The sequence below is a fragment of the Rattus norvegicus genome, chromosome 1 (assembly GCF_021556685.1).
Source record: "Rattus norvegicus strain SHRSP/BbbUtx chromosome 1, alternate assembly SHRSP_T2T, whole genome shotgun sequence".
Lineage (NCBI taxonomy): Eukaryota > Metazoa > Chordata > Mammalia > Rodentia > Muridae > Rattus > Rattus norvegicus.
In genome coordinates this window covers 210,778,790-210,796,090 of record NC_141534.1, presented here as the reverse complement: position 1 = coordinate 210,796,090, position 17,301 = coordinate 210,778,790, and the positions used below count along the sequence as shown (strand labels likewise).

General features: G+C 44.4%; 1 long non-coding RNA gene across 1 annotated transcript in view; it reads left to right on the top strand.

Annotated features, from left to right (window-relative positions):
* Positions 1–17,301, top strand: part of LOC147997012 (uncharacterized) — a 59,744-nt gene that overhangs the window by 19,075 nt on the left and 23,368 nt on the right. Inside the window, exons 11-19 of the long non-coding RNA XR_015652736.1 lie at positions 268–486; positions 2,004–2,135; positions 4,138–4,356; positions 5,853–5,984; positions 7,985–8,203; positions 9,708–9,839; positions 11,842–12,060; positions 13,574–13,705; positions 15,699–15,921. This is a non-coding gene — a long non-coding RNA (uncharacterized LOC147997012). The remainder of the gene's footprint in view (positions 1–267; positions 487–2,003; positions 2,136–4,137; positions 4,357–5,852; positions 5,985–7,984; positions 8,204–9,707; positions 9,840–11,841; positions 12,061–13,573; positions 13,706–15,698; positions 15,922–17,301) is intronic.

Below are 17,301 nucleotides of genomic sequence, written 5' to 3'. Positions count from 1 at the left end.
CCATTCAGACCATGACAGTAACCCATCTCTGAGCTCAGATTTAGCCCCAGTACCAATGTCACAACATAGTTGGGGTTCGTTGAGCCTAAAAGGAACAAGGACGCTGGGGTAGGTCTTCCTGTGAAACATCAGAGCTTAGCATCAAGAGGTGAAAAAATGGTAGCCCACTTTGCAAAGGCTTCTCACGGGCACAGGAAGCTGATCAGGTGTCTCCACCAAAGCAAGCCTTCCTGTGCTCGCTTTCCTTTCTCTCCCATGTCTCAACAGGACACAGAACAGCCAGACCTGCTGTACAGAAGGCTTGCACTGCAGACAGCCCCAGATCGCAGCACATAGTGCCAGCAGGCGTGCAAACAGACATGGCTCAGAAGGCTTGGGTCCTTCTCCAATTAGCTCGTGCCTCCATATAAAAGATTTGGAGAGTACTGCGGTGTTCTGAATGGAAAAGAGAGAGAGTAAGAGAAAGGCACTAGAACTCTGAAACAGGTAAGAAAAAATACAGACACACACACGCACACGCACACGCACACACACACACACACACACACACACACACACACACACACCCAGACACACTCACCTGAATTTTAGTAACCAAATAGATATCCTTGGTTTTCCTGAACTGCCATTTTGAATAGTTCCCAAGGAATACATGTAAAACACAATTTTCATTATTACAATTTCAACTATCTTTGTTTACTATGTCTTCTGAGAAGACAGGACTCTCAGGAAAAACAAAACAGTATAAGTAATTAAGGAGAGTACAAGCAAAGGTTTTACACAACAAAAACATACAGGAAAGGGAAGTATGGACACAGGAGCTAGAAAGGTTGCTAGAACAAAGCTTCCGAACTTCATATATCAGACCCAAGAACAGAGAAATAACAATAAATTTTGGAAGCTGAGCCTAGAGAACGGTTTAGAGGTTGAAAATTAAAATTAGGGAGATACAGAGAGAAACAATGACATTTTGGAAGAGAGAGGGATAGGGAGAGAGAGAAAGAGAGAGAGGCAAAAGAAAAGAACCGGTGAGAACATAGAGAGCTGTAGTAGTATGCAGTCCTTTTATACAAAACCCATGAGTAGTACAATTGGTGGCAGTGATGTCTTTGGGCTCCAGTGAGTATTGGGGATGACATTAAACCCCTTTGAGATAACAGGGAAGTCTTTCAGACACAGCCTTCCTGAAAACCTTGGAAAGCCTTAAGTCCAGAAATATACTTGGTCAGAATTGAGGTGCCAACGTGAATTTCAGAAACTCTGTAGAAGGAAGAAACTCCTTAGGGGAAGGTCTTAGGTCCCACGGAGATCCTGAGAAGGTCTGAGCACTGAAGTAGAACCTTAGGAAGGAATCCATAGAGGTCCGAGTACTGAGGACGGCCCTGGATCCCTGTGACTCCCTAAAGAGGTCTTAGTGAATGGTGAGAGGTAAAGGCCTTCTCATACTCTCAGAAACTTGGAAACCCTCTGGGAACAGATGAGTACTCAAGAGACATTATTCTGCAAGGAAGTCCAGTGAGAGTCTCAAAATATTTACATTCATGTTAGCATCTTATGACGGCCATGAGCCCCAGTGAGTGTCATGAGCAGGGAGGAAGGTATTTGTCTTCTTAGCAAAAGACAAGTGGTCTTCCTGAGGTTCTCCACCCATGGTTCCCACAAGTTCCTAACCACTATGCTATTCCTCCCTGTTCAAGGCTGCTCAGTCTATGGCAGTTCCAAGTTTTCCTTACGATCTATAGCCCCCAGGTGGTTGTACCTGAATCCAAGAACTTCCGCAGTATGACAAACATAATTTTTGAAAAAGCCTTTGAGTCATAAGATAAAAAAGCTTAAATTCTGGAAACCCACAGTGCCCAGCCTGTGCCTGATAATCAGACTGCAGGTATATCAATTACTAGAGATAATCTGACATGTGACAGAACAAAGTGACAATGCCACCTCCCCACTTGAGAGTATATAATCAGAGAACAAAAGTAATGCATAGTACTTTGCCCTTACAGGACTGCTGAAGACTTTGAAAGGGACTATGTTGGTCTTCCCTACGGATGGAGGGTTTCCTGCGATCTTAACCATTCAACTGCCTCCTTCCGTGAAATATTTGAGCCAAGATTCAGATAAGATTCTTCAGGCAGGTGAGACGCTTGGGAAGATAGATTTATGACCTTAGTTAGGGACTTGGCCATATACCTATGGGAAGACACTCAGCATAAGAAACTACATCTTTTCTTCTAGCAACTGTGCATACCGACCGTCGAGATCAAAACAGGCAGGGAATTACTGGGTAGGCCTTAGGTGTCCATGAGATCCTGGGATGGCATGAGGCTCCAGGTAGACACAGGAGACTGCTCAGAACCTAGTTTCAATCTGGCATATTATTGGACATCAGTGAGACTCTGACAGAAGAAAAGGTACCGGATACATTCTCCTGACAACATGACACCTCAATGGTAATTTAGAGAATGTACTAGTCCTCTGAAAATACCTGGGAAAAGCTTTGGACCCTAGAAACATCATAGAAATGGAACAGGTTCCAGTGAGAAACTGGAGCAGGATTGAGTCCAAGAGAGAACCAAGGAAAACATTCGAGTCCAAGGAGGTCCTAAGGAAGACTTTAAGCCTTAATGAGAACCTAAGACAGACTTTAGATCCGAAGGAAAATCTCTGGTAAGCTATAGCCATGAGTGAGAAGGAGGGGAATGATTTCTTCCTCAGTGAGAATGTGGAAGACTGTTAGAACCAGTTAAAAACCACAGTTTGGATTTGGTGAGGCCTTAGGTTTCCGTGAATACCTTTTGAAAGCCTTGGGTCGCAGTAAGAACGCCAAAAGCTCTTCTATCCCGGGGAGGTATTGCAGAAGACGTTAAATGCTGTGTGATCCTGGGGACCTTCTTAGACTGACAGAGAATCTAGGCAAAACCTTAGGTTCAACTTTGCAATATTGTAGGACACACATCGAACCCTGTCAAGGCCTGAGACCTTGTGTTTCTCAGGAAGGCCTAACATGCCAGTGTAATCTTGCCAGAAGTTCACGACACACTGAGAGTCTCTAAGAACCTTTCTATTTCACAAAGAACCTAGGGAAAACAGAGGTCTCAATAACACTTTGAAGAAGGCCTTAACCATATGGAGATCTTTTGGAATGTTGTACGTCGCATTTCGAACATGAAGAAAGCCTTCATTCCCATCCCTACATTCCATGAGAAATTGAGGAATATATTGGCCCACTTGATACCCCGTATAGGCTCTAGCAAGATGCTGTGCAAGGAATTAGGCCACAGATACGACTTGGAAAGCCACAAGGGTAACCTGGGAACCCTTGTGGGCCTTGCGCCATAGGCTTCATTGCGTCTTTGGAGGGAGGTCTTAAAGCATACGTAGTGTTCCCATTTAAATTATCCATCCAGTCCTGCTTTTTGTATTGTGATTCTAATTCTGCCCCCAGACAGCAGACCACCAAGTACCCAGGTGATCTCATGGGAACCGTCTTCCTATATTAACCTGTCAATAAATCTAGGGCATGTGATTGGAGACTAGAAGGGAAAGGTGAGACTCGAGGTTTGACGGTGATAGCATTAGGAGAGAGAGAAGGGCAAAAGAGCGAGGAGAGTGGCCTGTAGAGGAGGAGCTGAGATTGACCTGATTGCATTGGATTGTATGTTCTATATATGGTCTCATTTGCTTTGGAAATTAGAGCAACAAAATGGCTCCAAACCTGGGGTTTAGAACCCAAGCAACTTGAGGGAAAATTCACTCCTCCCCACTATAGGCAAGTAGGGCTGGGCTGTAAAGTTGCCTCGGGGTGAAAAATGATACACCTAGTGGGTCTACAAGTTTCTATAGATCTACTGAGAACCTCCCTCCCATGCCCCATTCAGACCATGACAGTAACCCATCTCTGAGCTCAGATTTAGCCCCAGTACCAATGTCACAACATAGTTGGGGTTCGTTGAGCCTAAAAGGACCAAGGACGCTGGGGTAGGTCTTCCTGTGAAACATCAGAGCTTAGCATCAAGAGGTGAAAAAATGGTAGCCCACTTTGCAAAGGCTTCTCACGGGCACAGGAAGCTGATCAGGTGTCTCCACCAAAGCAAGCCTTCCTGTGCTCGCTTTCCTTTCTCTCCCATGTCTCAACAGGACACAGAACAGCCAGACCTGCTGTACAGAAGGCTTGCACTGCAGACAGCCCCAGATCGCAGCACATAGTGCCAGCAGGCGTGCAAACAGACATGGCTCAGAAGGCTTGGGTCCTTCTCCAATTAGCTCGTGCCTGCATATAAAAGATTTGGAGAGTACTGCGGTGTTCTGAATGGAAAAGAGAGAGAATAAGAGAAAGGCACTAGAACTCTGAATCAGGTAAGAAAAAATACAGACACACACACGCACACGCACACACACACACACACACACACCCAGACACACTCACCTGAATTTAAGTAACTAAATAGATATCCTTGGTTTTCCTGAACTGCCATTTTGAATAGTTCCCAAGGAATACATGTAAAACACAATTTTCATTATTACAATTTCAACTATCTTTGTTTACTATGTCTTCTGAGAAGACAGGACTCTCAGGAAAAACAAAACAGTATAAGTAATTAAGGAGAGTACAAGCAAAGGTTTTACACAACAAAAACATACAGGAAAGGGAAGTATAGACACAGGAGCTAGAAAGGTTGCTAGAACAAAGCTTCCGAACTTCATTTATCAGACCCAAGAACAGAGAAATAACAATAAATTTTGGAAGCTGAGCCTAGCGAACGGTTTAGAGGTTGAAAATTAAAATTAGGGAGATACAGAGAGAAACAATGACAAATTTGGAAGAGAGAGGGAGAGGGAGAGAGAGAAAGAGAGAGAGGCAAAAGAAAAGAACTGGTGAGAACATAGAGAGCTGTAGTAGTATGCAGTCCTTTTATACAAAACCCATAACTAGTACAATTGGTGGCAGTGATGGCTTTGGGCTCCAGTGAGTATTGGGGATGACATTAAACCCCTTTGAGATAACAGGGAAGTCTTTCAGACACAGCCTTCCTGAAAACCTTGGAAAGCCTTAAGTCCAGCAATATACTTGGTCAGAATTGAGGTGCCAACGTGAATTTCAGAAACTCTGTAGAAGGAAGAAACTCCTTCGGGGAAGGTCTTAGGTCCCACGGAGATCCTGAGAAGGTCTGAGCACTGACGTAGAACCTTAGGAAGGAATCCATAGAGGTCCGAGTACTGAGGACGGCCCTGGATCCCTGTGACTCCCTAAAGAGGTCTTAGTGAATGGTGAGAGGTAAAGGCCTTCTCATACTCTCAGAAACTGGGAAACCCTCTGGGAACAGATGAGTACTCAAGAGACATTATTCTGCAAGGTAGTCCAGTGAGAGTCTCAAAATATTTACATTCAAGTTAGCATCTTATGACGGCCATGAGCCCCAGTGAGTGTCATGAGCAGGGAGGAAGGTATTTGTCCTCTTAGCAAAAGGGACAAGTGGTCATCCTGAGGTTCTCCACCCATGGTTCCCACAAGTTCCTAACCACTATGCTATTCCTCCCTGTTCAAGGCTGCTCAGTCTATGGCAGTTCCAAGTTTTCCTTACGATCTATAGCCCCCAGGTGGTTGTACCTGAATCCAAGAACTTCCGCAGTATGACAAACATAATTTTTGAAAAAGCCTTTGAGTCATAAGATAAAAAAGCTTAAATTCTGGAAACCCACAGTGCCCAGCCTGTGCCTGATAATCAGACTGCAGGTATATCAATTACTAGAGATAATCTGACATGTGACAGAACAAAGTGACAATGCCACCTCCCCACTTGAGAGTATATAATCAGAGAACAAAAGTAATGCATAGTACTTTGCCCTTACAGGACTGCTGAAGACTTTGAAAGGGACTATGTTGGTCTTCCCTACGGATGGAGGGTTTCCTGCGATCTTAACCATTCAACTGCCTCCTTCCGTGAAATAATTGAGCCAAGATTCAGATAAGATTCTCCAGGCAGGTGAGACGCTTGGGAAGATAGATTTATGACCTTAGTTAGGGACTTGGCCATATACCTATGGGAAGACACTCAGCATAAGAAACTACATCTTTTCTTCTAGCAACTGTGCATACCGACCGTCGAGATCAAAACAGGCAGGGAATTACTGGGTAGGCCTTAGGTGTCCATGAGATCCTGGGATGGCATGAGGCTCCAGGTAGACACAGGAGACTGCTCAGAACCTAGTTTCAATCTGGCATATTATTGGACATCAGTGAGACTCTGACAGAAGAAAAGGTACCGGATACATTCTCCTGACAACATGACACCTCAATGGTAATTTAGAGAATGTACTAGTCCTCTGAAAATACCTGGGAAAAGCTTTGGACCCTAGAAACATCATAGAAATGGAACAGGTTCCAATGAGAAACTGGAGCAGGATTGAGTCCAAGAGAGAACCAAGGAAAACATTCGAGTCCAAGGAGGTCCTAAGGAAGACTTTAAGCCTTAATGAGAACCTAAGACAGACTTTAGATCCGAAGGAAAATCTCTGGTAAGCTATAGCCATGAGTGAGAAGGAGGGGAATGATTTCTTCCTCAGTGAGAATGTGGAAGACTGTTAGAACCAGTGAAAAAACACAGTTTGGATTTGGTGAGGCCTTAGGTTTCCGTGAATACCTTTTGAAAGCCTTGGGTCGCAGTAAGAACGCCAAAAGCTCTTCTATCCCGGGGAGGTATTGCAGAAGACGTTAAATGCTGTGTGATCCTGGGGACCTTCTTAGACTGACAGAGAATCTAGGCAAAACCTTAGGTTCAACTTTGCAATATTGTAGGACACACATCGAACCCTGTCAAGGCCTGAGACCTTGTGTTTCTCAGGAAGGCCTAACATGCCAGTGTAATCTTGCCAGAAGTTCACGACACACTGAGAGTCTCTAAGATCCTTTCTATTTCACAAAGAACCTAGGGAAAACAGAGGTCTCAATAACACTTTGAAGAAGGCCTTAACCATATGGAGATTTTTTGGAATGTTGTACGTCGCATTTCGAACATGAAGAAAGCCTTCATTCCCATCCCTACATTCCATGAGAAATTGAGGAATATATTGGCCCACTTGATACCCCGTATAGGCTCTAGCAAGATGCTGTGCAAGGAATTAGGCCACAGATACGACTTGGAAAGCCACAGGGGTAACCTGGGAACCCTTGTGGGTCTTGCGCCATAGGCTTCATTGCGTCTTTGGAGGGAGGTCTTAAAGCATACGTAGTGTTCCCATTTAAATTATCCATCCAGTCCTGCTTTTTGTATTATGATGCTAATTCTGCCCCCAGACAGCAGACCACCAAGTACCCAGGTGATCTCATGGGAACCGTCTTCCTATATTAACCTGTCAATAAATCTAGGGCATGTGATTGGAGACTAGAAGGGAAAGGTGAGACCTGAGGTTTGACAGTGATAGCATTAGGAGAGAAAGAAGGGCAAAAGAGCAAGGAGAGTGGCCTGTAGAGGAGGAGCTGAGATTGACCTGATTGCATTGGATTGTATGTTCTATATATGGTCTCATTTGCTTTGAAATTAGAGCAACAAAATGGCTCCAAAACTGGGGATTAGAACCCAAGCAACTTGAGGGAAAATTCACTCCTCCCCACTATAGGCAAGTAGGGCTGGGCTGTAAAGTTGCCTCGGGGTGAAAAATGATACACCTAGTGGGTCTACAAGTTTCTATAGATCTACTGAGAACCTCCCTCCCATGCCCCATTCAGACCATGACAGTAACCCATCTCTGAGCTCAGATTTAGCCCCAGTACCAATGTCACAACATAGTTGGGGTTCGTTGAGCCTAAAAGGACCAAGGACGCTGGGGTAGGTCTTCCTGTGAAACATCAGAGCTTAGCATCAAGAGGTGAAAAAATGGTAGCCCACTTTGCAAAGGCTTCTCACGGGCACAGGAAGCTGATCAGGTGTCTCCACCAAAGCAAGCCTTCCTGTGCTCGCTTTCTTTCTCTCCCATGTCTCAACAGGACACAGAACAGCCAGACCTGCTGTACAGACGGCTTACACTGCAGACAGCCCCAGATCGCAGCACATAGTGCCAGCAGCCGTGCAAACAGAGATGGCTCAGAAGGCTTGGGTCCTTCTCCAATTAGCTCGTGCCTGCATATAAAAGATTTGGAGAGTACTGCGGTGTTCTGAATGGTAAAGAGAGAGAATAAGAGAAAGGCACTAGAACTCTGAATCAGGTAAGAAAAAATACAGACACACACACGCACACGCACACACACACACACACACACACACACACACCCAGACACACTCACCTGAATTTTAGTAACCAAATAGATATCCTTGGTTTTCCTGAACTGCCATTTTGAATAGTTCCCAAGGAATACATGTAAAACACAATTTTCATTATTACACTTTCAACTATCTTTGTTTACTATGTCTTCTGAGAAGACAGGACTCTCAGGAAAAACAAAACAGTATAAGTAATTAAGGAGAGTACAAGCAAAGGTTTTACACAACAAAAACATACAGGAAAGGGAAGTATAGACACAGGAGCTAGAAAGGTTGCTAGAACAAAGCTTCCGAACTTCATATATCAGACCCAAGAACAGAGAAATAACAATAAATTTTGGAAGCTGAGCCTAGAGAACGGTTTAGAGGTTGAAAATTAAAATTAGGGAGATACAGAGAAAAACAATGACAAATTTGGAAGAGAGAGGGAGAGGGAGAGAGAGAAAGAGAGAGAGGCAAAAGAAAAGAACTGGTGAGAACATAGAGAGCTGTAGTAGTATGCAGTCCTTTTATACAAAACCCATAACTAGTACAATTGGTGGCAGTGATGGCTTTGGGCTCCAGTGAGTATTGGGGATGACATTAAACCCCTTTGAGATAACAGGGAAGTCTTTCGGACACAGCCTTCCTGAAAACCTTGGAAAGCCTTAAGTCCAGCAATATACTTGGTCAGAATTGAGGTGCCAACGTGAATTTCAGAAACTCTGTAGAAGGAAGAAACTCCTTAGGGGAAGGTCTTAGGTCCCACGGAGATCCTGAGAAGGTCTGAGCACTGAAGTAGAACCTTAGGAAGGAATCCATAGAGGTCCGAGTACTGAGGACGGCCCTGGATCCCTGTGACTCCCTAAAGAGGTCTTAGTGAATGGTGAGAGGTAAAGGCCTTCTCATACTCTCAGAAACTGGGAAACCCTCTGGGAACAGATGAGTACTCAAGAGACATTATTCTGCAAGGAAGTCCAGTGAGAGTCTCAAAATATTTACGTTCAAGTTAGCATCTTATGACGGCCATGAGCCCCAGTGAGTGTCATGAGCAGGGAGGAAGGTATTTGTCCTCTTAGCAAAAGGGACAAGTGGTCATCCTGAGGTTCTCCACCCATGGTTCCCACAAGTTCCTAACCACTATGCTATTCCTCCCTGTTCAAGGCTGCTCAGTCTATGGCAGTTCCAAGTTTTCCTTACGATCTATAGCCCCCAGGTGGTTGTACCTGAATCCAAGAACTTCCGCAGTATGACAAACATAATTTTTGAAAAAGCCTTTGAGTCATAAGATAAAAAAGCTTAAATTCTGGAAACCCACAGTGCCCAGCCTGTGCCTGATAATCAGACTGCAGGTATATCAATTACTAGAGATAATCTGACATGTGACAGAACAAAGTGACAATGCCACCTCCCCACTTGAGAGTATATAATCAGAGAACAAAAGTAATGCATAGTACTTTGCCCTTACAGGACTGCTGAAGACTTTGAAAGGGACTATGTTGGTCTTCCCTAGGGATGGAGGGTTTCCTGCGATCTTAACCATTCAACTGCCTCCTTCCGTGAAATAATTGAGCCAAGATTCAGATAAGATTCTTCAGGCAGGTGAGACGCTTGGGAAGATAGATTTATGACCTTAGTTAGGGACTTGGCCATATACCTATGGGAAGACACTCAGCATAAGAAACTACATCTTTTCTTCTAGCAACTGTGCATACCGACCGTCGAGATCAAAACAGGCAGGGAATTACTGGGTAGGCCTTAGGTGTCCATGAGATCCTGGGATGGCATGAGGCTCCAGGTAGACACAGGAGACTGCTCAGAACCTAGTTTCAATCTGGCATATTATTGGACATCAGTGAGACTCTGACAGAAGAAAAGGTACCGGATACATTCTCCTGACAACATGACACCTCAATGGTAATTTAGAGAATGTACTAGTCCTCTGAAAATACCTGGGAAAAGCTTTGGACCCTAGAAACATCATAGAAATGGAACAGGTTCCAGTGAGAAACTGGAGCAGGATTGAGTCCAAGAGAGAACCAAGGAAAACATTCGAGTCCAAGGAAGTCCTAAGGAAGACTTTAAGCCTTAATGAGAATCTAAGACAGACTTTAGATCCGAAGGAAAATCTCTGGTAAGCTATAGCCATGAGTGAGAAGGAGGGGAATGATTTCTTCCTCAGTGAGAATGTGGAAGACTGTTAGAACCAGTGAAAAACCACAGTTTGGATTTGGTGAGGCCTTAGGTTTCCGTGAATACCTTTTGAAAGCCTTGGGTCGCAGTAAGAACGCCAAAAGCTCTTCTATCCCGGGGAGGTATTGCAGAAGACTTTAAATGCTGTGTGATCCTGGGGACCTTCTTAGACTGACAGAGAATCTAGGCAAAACCTTAGGTTCAACTTTGCAATATTGTAGGACACACATCGAACCCTATCAAGGCCTGAGACCTTGTGTTTCTCAGGAAGGCCTAACATGCCAGTGTAATCTTGCCAGAAGTTCACGACACACTGAGAGTCTCTAAGATCCTTTCTTTTTCACAAAGAACCTAGGGAAAACAGAGGTCTCAATAACACTTTGAAGAAGGCCTTAACCATATGGAGATCTTTTGGAATGTTGTACGTCGCATTTCGAACATGAAGAAAGCCTTCATTCCCATCCCTACATTCCATGAGAAATTGAGAAATATATTGGCCCACTTGATACCCCGTATAGGCTCTAGCAAGATGCTGTGCAAGGAATTAGGCCACAGATACGACTTGGAAAGCCACAGGGGTAACCTGGGAACCCTTGTGGGTCTTGCGCCATAGGCTTCATTGCGTCTTTGGAGGGAGGTCTTAAAGCATACGTTGTGTTCCCATTTAAATTATCCATCCAGTCCTGCTTTTTGTATTATGATGCTAATTCTGTCCCCAGACAGCAGACCACCAAGTACCCAGGTGATCTCATGGGAACCGTCTTCCTATATTAACCTGTCAATAAATCTAGGGCATGTGATTGGAGACTAGAAGGGAAAGGTGAGACTGGAGGTTTGACAGTGATAGCATTAGGAGAGAAAGAAGGGCAAAAGAGCAAGGAGAGTGGCCTGTAGAGGAGGAGCTGAGATTGACCTGATTGCATTGGATTGTATGTTCTATATATGGTCTCATTTGCTTTGGAAATTAGAGCAACAAAATGGCTCCAAACCTGGGGATTAGAACCCAAGCAACTTGAGGGAAAATTCACTCCTCCCCACTATAGGCAAGTAGGGCTGGGCTGTAAAGTTGCCTCGGGGTGAAAAATGATACACCTAGTGGGTCTACAAGTTTCTATAGATCTACTGAGAACCTCCCTCCCATGCCCCATTCAGACCATGACAGTAACCCATCTCTGAGCTCAGATTTAGCCCCAGTACCAATGTCACAACATAGTTGGGGTTCGTTGAGCCTAAAAGGACCAAGGACGCTGGGGTAGGTCTTCCTGTGAAACATCAGAGCTTAGCATCAAGAGGTGAAAAAATGGTAGCCCACTTTGCAAAGGCTTCTCACGGGCACAGGAAGCTGATCAGGTGTCTCCACCAAAGCAAGCCTTCCTGTGCTCGCTTTCCTTTCTCTCCCATGTCTCAACAGGACACAGAACAGCCAGACCTGCTGTACAGACGGCTTGAACTGCAGACAGCCCCAGATCGCAGCACATAGTGCCAGCAGCCGTGCAAACAGAGATGGCTCAGAAGGCTTGGGTCCTTCTCCAATTAGCTCGTGCCTGCATATAAAAGATTTGGAGAGTACTGCGGTGTTCTGAATGGAAAAGAGAGAGAATAAGAGAAAGGCACTAGAACTCTGAATCAGGTAAGAAAAAATACAGACACACACACACACACGCACATGCACACACACACACACACACACACACACACACACACCCAGACACACTCACCTGAATTTTAGTAACCAAATAGATATCCTTGGTTTTCCTGAACTGCCATTTTGAATAGTTCCCAAGGAATACATGTAAAACACAATTTTCATTATTACAATTTCAACTATCTTTGTTTACTATGTCTTCTGAGAAGACAGGACTCTCAGGAAAAACAAAACAGTATAAGTAATTAAGGAGAGTACAAGCAAAGGTTTTACACAACAAAAACATACAGGAAAGGGAAGTATAGACACAGGAGCTAGAAAGGTTGCTAGAACAAAGCTTCCGAACTTCATATATCAGACCCAAGAACAGAGAAATAACAATAAATTTTGGAAGCTGAGCCTAGAGAACGGTTTAGAGGTTGAAAATTAAAATTAGGGAGATACAGAGAGAAACAATGACAAATTTGGAAGAGAGAGGGAGAGGGAGAGAGAGAAAGAGAGAGAGGCAAAAGAAAAGAACTGGTGAGAACATAGAGAGCTGTAGTAGTATGCAGTCCTTTTATACAAAACCCATAACTAGTACAATTGGTGGCAGTGATGGCTTTGGGCTCCAGTGAGTATTGGGGATGACATTAAACCCCTTTGAGATAACAGGGAAGTCTTTCGGACACAGCCTTCCTGAAAACCTTGGAAAGCCTTAAGTCCAGCAATATACTTGGTCAGAATTGAGGTGCCAACGTGAATTTCAGAAACTCTGTAGAAGGAAGAAACTCCTTAGGGGAAGGTCTTTGGTCCCACGGAGATCCTGAGAAGGTCTGAGCACTGAAGTAGAACCTTAGGAAGGAATCCATAGAGGTCCGAGTACTGAGGACGGCCCTGGATCCCTGTGACTCCCTAAAGAGGTCTTAGTGAATGGTGAGAGGTAAAGGCCTTCTCATACTCTCAGAAACTGGGAAACCCTCTGGGAACAGATGAGTACTCAAGAGACATTATTCTGCAAGGAAGTCCAGTGAGAGTCTCAAAATATTTACGTTCAAGTAGCATCTTATGACGGCCATGAGCCCCAGTGAGTGTCATGAGCAGGGAGGAAGGTATTTGTCCTCTTAGCAAAAGGGACAAGTGGTCATCCTGAGGTTCTCCACCCATGGTTCCCACAAGTTCCTAACCACTATGCTATTCCTCCCTGTTCAAGGCTGCTCAGTCTATGGCAGTTCCAAGTTTTCCTTACGATCTATAGCCCCCAGGTGGTTGTACCTGAATCCAAGAACTTCCGCAGTATGACAAACATAATTTTTGAAAAAGCCTTTGAGTCATAAGATAAAAAAGCTTAAATTCTGGAAACCCACAGTGCCCAGCCTGTGCCTGATAATCAGACTGCAGGTATATCAATTACTAGAGATAATCTGACATGTGACAGAACAAAGTGACAATGCCACCTCCCCACTTGAGAGTATATAATCAGAGAACAAAAGTAATGCATAGTACTTTGCCCTTACAGGACTGCTGAAGACTTTGAAAGGGACTATGTTGGTCTTCCCTACGGATGGAGGGTTTCCTGCGATCTTAACCATTCAACTGCCTCCTTCCGTGAAATAATTGAGCCAAGATTCAGATAAGATTCTTCAGGCAGGTGAGAAGCTTGGGAAGATAGATTTATGACCTTAGTTAGGGACTTGGCCATATACCTATGGGAAGACACTCAGCATAAGAAACTACATCTTTTCTTCTAGCAACTGTGCATACCGACCGTCGAGATCAAAACAGGCAGGGAATTACTGGGTAGGCCTTAGGTGTCCATGAGATCCTGGGATGGCATGAGGCTCCAGGTAGACACAGGAGACTGCTCAGAACCTAGTTTCAATCTGGCATATTATTGGACATCAGTGAGACTCTGACAGAAGAAAAGGTACCGGATACATTCTCCTGACAACATGACACCTCAATGGTAATTTAGAGAATGTACTAGTCCTCTGAAAATACCTGGGAAAAGCTTTGGACCCTAGAAACATCATAGAAATGGAACAGGTTCCAATGAGAAACTGGAGCAGGATTGAGTCCAAGAGAGAACCAAGGAAAACATTCGAGTCCAAGGAGGTCCTAAGGAAGACTTTAAGACTTAATGAGAACCTAAGACAGACTTTAGATCCGAAGGAAAATCTCTGGTAAGCTATAGCCATGAGTGAGAAGGAGGGGAATGATTTCTTCCTCAGTGAGAATGTGGAAGACTGTTAGAACCAGTGAAAAAACACAGTTTGGATTTGGTGAGGCCTTAGGTTTCCGTGAATACCTTTTGAAAGCCTTGGGTCGCAGTAAGAACGCCAAAAGCTCTTCTATCCCGGGGAGGTATTGCAGAAGACGTTAAATGCTGTGTGATCCTGGGGACCTTCTTAGACTGACAGAGAATCTAGGCTGAACCTATTTGCAATATTGTAGGACACACATCGAACCCTGTCAAGGCCTGAGACCTTGTGTTTCTCAGGAAGGCCTAACATGCCAGTGTAATCTTGCCAGAAGTTCACGACACACTGAGAGTCTCTAAGAACCTTTCTATTTCACAACGAACCTAGGGAAAACAGAGGTCTCAATAACACTTTGAAGAAGGCCTTAACCATATGGAGATCTTTTGGAATGTTGTACGTTGCATTTTGAACATGAAAAAAGCCTTCATTCCCATCCCTACATTCCATGAGAAATTGAGGAATATATTGGCCCACTTGATACCCCGTATAGGCTCTAGCAAGATGCTGTGCAAGGAATTAGGCCACAGATACGACTTGGAAAGCCACAGGGGTAACCTGGGAACCCTTGTGGGCCTTGAGCCATAGGCTTCATTGCGTCTTTGGAGGGAGGTCTTAAAGCATACGTAGTGTTCCCATTTAAATTATCCATCCAGTCCTGCTTTTTGTATTGTGATGCTAATTCTGCCCCCAGACAGCAGACCACCAAGTACCCAGGTGATCTCATGGGAACCGTCTTCCTATATTAACCTGTCAATAAATCTAGGGCATGTGATTGGAGACTAGAAGGGAAAGGTGAGACTGGAGGTTTGATGGTGATAGCATTAGGAGAGAGAGAAGGGCAAAAGAGCGAGGAGAGTGGCCTGTAGAGGAGGAGCTGAGATTGACCTGATTGCATTGGATTGTATGTTCTATATATGGTCTCATTTGCTTTGGAAATTAGAGCAACAAAATGGCTCCAAACCTGGGGATTAGAACCCAAGCAACTTGAGGGAAAATTCACTCCTCCCCACTATAGGCAAGTAGGGCTGGGCTGTAAAGTTGCCTCGGGGTGAAAAATGATACACCTAGTGGGTCTACAAGTTTCTATAGATCTACTGAGAACCTCCCTCCCATGCCCCATTCAGACCATGACAGTAACCCATCTCTGAGCTCAGATTTAGCCCCAGTACCAATGTCACAACATAGTTGGGGTTCGTTGAGCCTAAAAGGACCAAGGACGCTGGGGTAGGTCTTCCTGTGAAACATCAGAGCTTAGCATCAAGAGGTGAAAAAATGGTAGCCCACTTTGCAAAGGCTTCTCACGGGCACAGGAAGCTGATCAGGTGTCTCCACCAAAGCAAGCCTTCCTGTGCTCGCTTTCCTTTCTCTCCCATGTCTCAACAGGACACAGAACAGCCAGACCTGCTGTACAGACGGCTTGCACTGCACACCGCCCCAGATTGCTGCATATGCAGCCAGCAGCTGTTCAAATAAACAGACATGGCTCAGAAGGCTTGGGTCCTTCTCCAATTAGCTCGTGCCTGCATATAAAAGATTTGGAGAGTACTGCGGTGTTCTGATTGTAAAAGAGAGAGAGTAAGAGAAAGGCACTAGAACTCTGAATCAGGTAAGAAAAAATACAGACACACACACACACACGCACACGCACACGCACACACACACACACACACACCCAGACACACTCACCTGAATTTTAGTAACCAAATAGATATCCTTGGTTTTCCTGAACTGCCATTTTGAATAGTTCCCAAGGAATACATGTAAAACACAATTTTCATTATTACAATTTCAACTGTCTTTGTTTACTATGTCTTCTGAGAACACAGGACTCTCAGGAAAAACAAAACAGTATAAGTAATTAAGGAGAGTACAAGCAAAGGTTTTACACAACAAAAACATACAGGAAAGGGAAGTATGGACACAGGAGCTAGAAAGGTTGCTAGAACAAAGCTTCCGAACTTCATATATCAGACCCAAGAACAGAGAAATAACAATAAATTTTGGAAACTGAGCCTACAGAACGGTTTAGAGGTTGAAAATTAAAATTAGGGAGATACAGAGAAAAACAATGACAAATTAGGGAGAGAGACAAAGAGAGAGAGGCAAAAGAAAAGAACCGGTGAGAACATAGAGAGCTGTAGTAGTATGCAGTCCTTTTATACAAAACCCATAAGTAGTACAATTGGTGGCAGTGATGTCTTTGGGCTCCAGTGAGTATTGGGGATGACATTAGACCCCTTTGAGATAACAGGGAAGTCTTTCAGACACAGCCTTCCTGAAAACCTTGGAAAGCCTTAAGTCCAGCAATATACTTGGTCAGAATTGAGGTGCCAACGTGAATTTCAGAAACTCTGTAGAAGGAAGAAACTCCTTAGGGGAAGGTCTTAGGTCCCACGGAGATCCTGAGAAGGTCTGAGCACTGAAGTAGAACCTTAGGAAGGAATCCATAGAGGTCCGAGTACTGAGGACGGCCCTGGATCCCTGTGACTCCCTAAAGAGGTCTTAGTGAATGGTGAGAGGTAAAGGCCTTCTCATACTCTCAGAAACTGGGAAACCCTCTGGGAACAGATGAGTACTCAAGAGACATTATTCTGCAAGGAAGTCCAGTGAGAGTCTCAAAATATTTACGTTCAAGTAGCATCTTATGACGGCCATGAGCCCCAGTGAGTGTCATGAGCAGGGAGGAAGGTATTTGTCCTCTTAGCAAAAGGGACAAGTGGTCATCCTGAGGTTCTCCACCCATGGTTCCCACAAGTTCCTAACCACTATGCTATTCCTCCCTGTTCAAGGCTGCTCAGTCTATGGCAGTTCCAAGTTTTCCTTACGATCTATAGCCCCCAGGTGGTTGTACCTGAATCCAAGAACTTCCGCAGTATGACAAACATAATTTTTGAAAAAGCCTTTGAGTCATAAGATAAAAAAGCTTAAATTCTGGAAACCCACAGTGCCCAGCCTGTGCCTGATAATCAGACTGCAGGTATATCAA